This window comes from Solanum tuberosum, unplaced genomic scaffold (assembly GCF_000226075.1).
Source record: "Solanum tuberosum cultivar DM 1-3 516 R44 unplaced genomic scaffold, SolTub_3.0 scf00115, whole genome shotgun sequence".
NCBI classification, from domain to species: Eukaryota; Viridiplantae; Streptophyta; class Magnoliopsida; order Solanales; family Solanaceae; genus Solanum; species Solanum tuberosum.
In genome coordinates, this window is record NW_006239044.1 from 735,470 (window position 1) to 742,135 (window position 6,666).

The 6,666-nt window shown below is 28.2% G+C and overlaps 1 non-coding gene across 1 annotated transcript; it reads right to left on the reverse strand.

Annotated features, from left to right (window-relative positions):
• Window positions 1-2,486: 2,486 nt before the first annotated feature.
• TRNAV-AAC (transfer RNA valine (anticodon AAC)) lies at window positions 2,487-2,560 on the reverse strand. Its single transcript has one exon. It is a non-coding gene; the product is annotated as a tRNA-Val (tRNA).
• Window positions 2,561-6,666: the final 4,106 nt, after the last annotated feature.

Consider the following 6,666-nt stretch of genomic DNA (forward strand, 5'->3'; position numbering starts at 1 on the left):
CACCCAGCCTGTCGCCCCCCCCCCCCCCCCCCCCACAACTATAGGAGTAGAATCGAGCTAGGGTAAAATTGGTCAATTCATTGCATGGGGAAATTACCCTTTTCACAAAATTTAAATGGTGTCTTGTGAGTATTGACCCCATAATATATTTCATTTCTTCATCTTTACTTGTTTACTTTGGAATAATGGAACAAGTAAATGTAAAAGTCTTTTTTTGAAATAATACACAAGTAAAATTTGACTTACAACCGTAAATAACTTTTTCTTCATCAAGGATGATGGGTGCATTTGGTATGCAAAAATTATTTTCCAATTTTTTAATAAAAATTAAATTCCTCAAAAATTAGAAAAAATGATTTCTCTTGTAAAATAGAAAACACAAATTTCTTAAGTTACATTTAACACATAATGATTGTTTCCTATTCATCTCAAACATTCCACCTCAACCTCAATCCTTACCCCCGCTCCCCCTCGCTCGCTCAACAACCACAACCCCTCATCCCCAACTCCCCCACCTGATCATTACCCCTCGCTCCTATCCTATAATTAATACTACTCCCTTCGTTTCACAAATAATGGTCTAGTTTGACTTGGCACGAAGTTTAAGAAAATAAAGAAGCTTTTAAATCTTGTGGTCCTAAATTAAAGTTATGTCAAATATACAAAATTGCTCTTGAATCTTGTGGCATTAAACATGCCACGTGGAAATTTGAAATTAAAATGTTACCAGAAAAAGAAAGAGGTCATTATTTTTTAAACAAACTAAAAAGGAAAGGGGGTCATTCTTTTTTAAACGGAGGGAGTAGTATTTTTTCGCGTTTTTTTTTCATACCAAACACATTCAATATAACAATTCAGAAAATAATGTAACAATGCACACTAAACAACTAAACTAAATTAATAATGTAAAACTTTTATTCAATATAATACAACTTAAATCCTATTTAATATAGCATGACTTTGTGAAATAAATCAAATGAATCTCATAATTAGTTCCCTTATAAACCTCAAAATTTTCTTTAGGAGTCATGTGCAATCACTAATGCCATTTCTTTGTGATCATCTTATAATGGTAAGTGGTTCCTTGAATTGATGACAAATCGAACTTGTTAAGATATGAAGAATTAATTGTATTTGTATTAATTTGTTGGTAAGAAAAGGAATAGTCCAAGTGTGATTGTTAACCAACTTGCCAATGATTAAATGCGTTTAAGCAAGAGATTAATAGGCCTTCTACATGGAACTAAAGATTTGACATATTTTATACATCTCACTCATATCATAATTATTATTATTCCCTTTCTAATTTTTATTCCAGATGCACATTGCTTTCATTCTCTTAATAATGATGGATCATATATATCATTATATACTATAGTTTGACTTAACTTTAATATTCATAAATAAACTAGCTAGCTAGCTACCATCCAGTGGCGGCTCTACAACTTTGAAAAAAAAGAAACTGCCTTAGGCCCCAAAATTTGAGGGGCCTCATATTTTAAAAATACAATAGGTTATACATATTTTTATTTTAAAATATCACGTATAATTTGTATAAAATATAATTTTTTTCATAAAAGAGCAAGGAATTCGTAATAGAAGTTTGACAAATTATGAGTACTATGTCTCAAGAAAAATTAAATAATTGGTTATAATAAACTTCATAAAAAAAATATATTCAAATTTAAGGCCTCCATTCGAATTTTGCTTTAGGCCACCGATTTATTAGAGCCGCCCCTGCTACCATCAACTCTCTATTTCTAGCACATGAACTGACTCATGCCCTTTGGTGAAAATTTAACATTTCTATCTTCTTCTCTATTAAGAGTGCATTATTAATTACTTTCTATATTTCAATTTATGTGACACATTTTATTTTTCGAGAGTCAAACAATTTAAGTTTGATCAGAAATTTACTTATGAAATCTTCAATTTTTTTGAACTGAAATTTATATATTTGCAAACTACGTAAAAAGTACTATAAGTCATAGGGGTGTGCATTCGGGTTGGTTTTGTACTATTCAGTTTGAGTTTTTTGGATTTGATTTTGAATAAGTGTAACACAATCCGAATCAAATAAATTTGATTTGGTTTGGTTTTTCTCTTTTTGGTTTGGGTTTTTTTTCGGTTCGGTTATGTCAATAATTAAAAACATAATCAAAGTTATATTTGCAATTTGAAATATATATATATATTATATATAATTCTTTTTTTTTTGTTTTTCCGTTTTAATTTTTCTAAATTCGTAACCAAACCAAAAAACTAAACAAAGTAAATGATTAATCCAAAACCAAACCAAAAAGCCTATCCAAATTAGTATTCGGTTCAATTTGATTTGATTTTTCGGTTTAATCCAAATAGTGCACACCCCCTAATAAGTCACAATAATAATAATTTAAAATATTTAAAAGATATATGAAAAATTTACGATTAGATAAACTAGTTCCACAACATTTTTCCAAAAAACATCATAATTCATCTCCTGATGGCATCGCCCGGATTCGAACCGGAGACCTTCAGTGTGTTAGACTGACGTGATAACCAACTACACCACGCCACCAACTTGCTAACAAATTCCAAATTAACTGATTTTGGATAACATTTTCTCCTCATGTTTTGTTGGTCACAACTCTTTAGGAATATAAGTACCGAAAATGAGAAAAATGAATTTCTTAATGAAAATAAAAAAAAATATGTTCCACAAATGATATTTCAACTTCATTATCGCCTCCCTACCTGCCCCGTCCCTTGACCATTTCACTTCCACTCTCACTCTATCTCAACTCTCATAAGATTTTGCTAGTTTACATATGAATGCTAACTATATTTCTTTTACTTATCAAATATAAAAATATAAATAAAAAAACTCACTTATTTTTTAAGAAAATAATTTCCTTCGTACCAAACACATCCTAATTAGTTGAAAACCAGTGTGGTCCCATTTCTCATTTATGTGGGTACATGATCAACTAACATAAAATTTTCAAAGAAATGCTTCTACCTATTGATGGTTCCATCTACCGTCAAAATTGGTTGAGTATTACACTAATGTGGACTTCAATAATAGCACAAATGTTCTAGAAAAGTATATAGTTCGCTCACTTAGTTCCTGCTCATAAGTGTTGTCTGAAAAGGATAATATATATACAAATCTTATTTCTATCTTGTAAAAAGATGTATACGTTGTTTCCGATAGACCCCTTGCTCAAGTAAAACATAACAAAATTTCCTATAAAAAAGAAATACATTAGTGAAGTAGTCGGTAGACATATAGAAAATAATGGAGAAAAGATCTTGTAGCAACAACAAGATCATGTAATAAGTAATAAAATCAAAGAATAAGATAATAGGAGAGTAATAATAATTATAATAATAGTAACAAGGAAAACCTGATCACAATGCTCGAATACATAATAAATTTCTATTCTAATTCTTGATCTCCTTATCCTCTTATGTAGGATTATAATCACGATAAACTACAAATATATCATATCATGTCTAATCACCTGACACCGAACATAAAATAACCGAAAAATGTGTAGTTGTCGTAGCCTCTTGTAGCCCCTAAGCCGCCGAGAAATTCCTACCACATTTTAGTATTAACGTTTCATTTTGTTTTGACATATATAAATGCATAGAAGTTGCCTTGTCTCTATTTCACGAACACAAAGTAAAATCCAAGAAATCATTTAGTCAAATACAATCTAATGTAGAAAAAAGAATGCAATCTAACATTAGCCAATAAATACAAGGAAAAAATAATACTCCTTTCGTCCCATTCTATGTGGCACCTTTTCCTTTTTAGTCCATTCCAAAATAAATGTCACCTTACTATAACCAAAAACAATTTAACTTTTAAATTCCTCTTTTACCCTTAATGAAATGATTTACAACCACACAAATATCTAAAAATTATTTTAAATCATAAATTTCGAAAGTCTTCCTTTTTTTCTTAAACACCGTGCCAAATCAAATAGTATTACGTAAAGTACATAAACTATAGAGGAGTTCATAAACACTGTTTTTTTAGTTGAAAAAAAGAAGTAAAGTTAGTGGGAACAAGTCACATGGTGTAATTGAATATTAATGCGGGTTCGGGTTTTGATGGCCCATATATGTTTAGTAATAGCACGTTCTATAAACATGACCCCAAAATTTCACTGCAAATTACTTTACAGCTAGAAACGTACGTCCATATATATTTGGTATATAGTTTCATCACTTATATGTATACTCATCTATCACATTGTTTTCTTCTTCTTTGTTTCTTCAATTTCAGACATACCTTGCCATATTACCACATGGGTAGGCCACTTCTCACTTTCTCCTTCTCCTCCACTCACTCATCGATTTAAGTTATATATACTGATCAATCACAATATAATGATATTTCATCTTAAGGGGAAAAAATATGTATATTGATCACACTTAATGTTTCACTAATAACTCAATAAATATATAATATGTGTTTTTATTAAACTATTACGTGTATTTAATCATTAATATTGTTTGTTACTAGGGGTGTACATGACTGGGTTGATTCGGATTTTTCAAATATCAAACCAAACCATTTGTGTAAAAAAATTTAATTTATAAACCAAACCAAACTAATAAAATTTGGATTTTTTCGAGTTTTTCAACCTCGATTTGATTTGGGTTTTTCAAATACCAAACCAAACCAAACCATTGTGTCGAATTTTTAAATTTATAAATCAAACCAAACTAATAAAACTCGGATTTTTTTTCCAGATTTTTGGATTTTTTTCGGTAAAGTTTGCATACAAACATATAATTAACTTGTGCTCCAAATATTTCTTTAGTCCAACCAAAATACAATTATCTAAGGTGTTTCTTAAGAAAATAACACAAAATATGAAATGAGTACGGATGACACCAAAATATTCAATAAAAAATAATAATTAAATCATCATATAAAATAAATATTGCAAAGTCATAATGAAAATGATCATAATTTAAAAGTACTAAATCATGCTAAAATAAGTTTAATAAGTATTAGTTACATTACTAAATATTTAAGGAAAATTAAAATTAGATTATGTATTTAATTGTCTAAATCAATGTATTTTAATTGTCTAAACCAAAGTTGAATTGATTTTCTTTTTGCATTAGTATTAATTTGATTTTGATTTAAGTTTTATTATAATTATCAACATCTATGAACTATAATCTTTATTGGACCATTCCGAATTGTAAGTTTTAAACTTGAAATAATATATTAAAAGATAAAAACTATGAAATGGTTTAAGAAATATTTTAAAATTATATCAAAGTAAATATTTTTATGTATAAAATAAAATTTTAAAATTACATATATAATGTCGGGTTGGTTGGGTCTCGGGTTGATTTTTTTTAGTTAAAACCAAATTCAACCCAAATATAGTCGAGTTTTTTTTCCGGTTTGACTCAATTTGCGGTTTGGTTTGGTTTTGTACACCCCTATTTGTAACTATGGTGAATTAATATTATTTTGTGTAAATATTAGATGTACATATTGGATTCCATGTGGTACTCCTTTGTTCTTCATATAGACAATTATCACTTCTTGAGCTAACTAGCTTTTGGAGTTAAATTATGATCATTTCATGTCCATTTTCTTATCATGGTTGTATTAATTCTTGTCTGGCCCATATTATGTTGTTCACACTTCAATTACTATAGGCCCTACATGAGCCTAAGTATCTTGGATATCCCACGAGTTTCGTACGTAATTGTACATCCAATAAAAATTCAATAAAAAGGTTATATGTAATATTTCGACATCGTATAACAATATAGTATATAGTGTGTATATAATGTATAACGTAGCAAAAATTTATGTATATTCATATACATTTTTTATACAATATTTATATATTACAGGTTAATTTATTTTTCAGTCTTGACCAACTCAAATCTCCTCTAAACAGTCCCAAATTTTAGATAGAATTCCTTTCAATATTTTGAAGCTTTTGGTATACTATTCACTTGAAACAATTTACGTTTGCGGCACGTCAAATTTTAAAATCAAGTTTTGAAGAAGAGTTAATGGTTGAAAGTAGGGGTGTATCACGGGTCGATTGAGATAAGTTATTGGTCAAAATCAAAATCGTATCAATTTTTAAATTATTAAAATCAAACCAAACTAAATAGAATATATATTTATCAGTTTGGTTGTTATCAGTTTGGGTCGGTTTGAATCGGTTATTAATCATACACAAAAATTTAAAAACAATTCATTCAAATGAGATGGGGAAAAAGACAACAATTCATTCAAAAAGAAATGAATTGTATTTGTGCCATTTTGGATTTTATATTTCTTATATTAGAACTCCAATTATGTTTAACTTAATTTAACTTATATAGTCAGCTAATTCAATGCACTAAACAACATAAATTTACTGAAAAAATGCATAAGATACTAATACTATTGCACAAATAAAAGACACATTAAACTTTATTCTTTTTGAACAAAAAAAAATATAATTATAAAATTATGTATTATGTACATATAATTATAAATATGTATATAATTTGTCAGTCAAGTTTGGTTATTTCTTCAATATTTTTGAACAAAATCAAAATCAAATCAAATATTATTGATTTTAAAAAATATAAAATCAAACAAAACTAAATAAGTTTTTTTTTAACTTGGATCAATTTTTACCC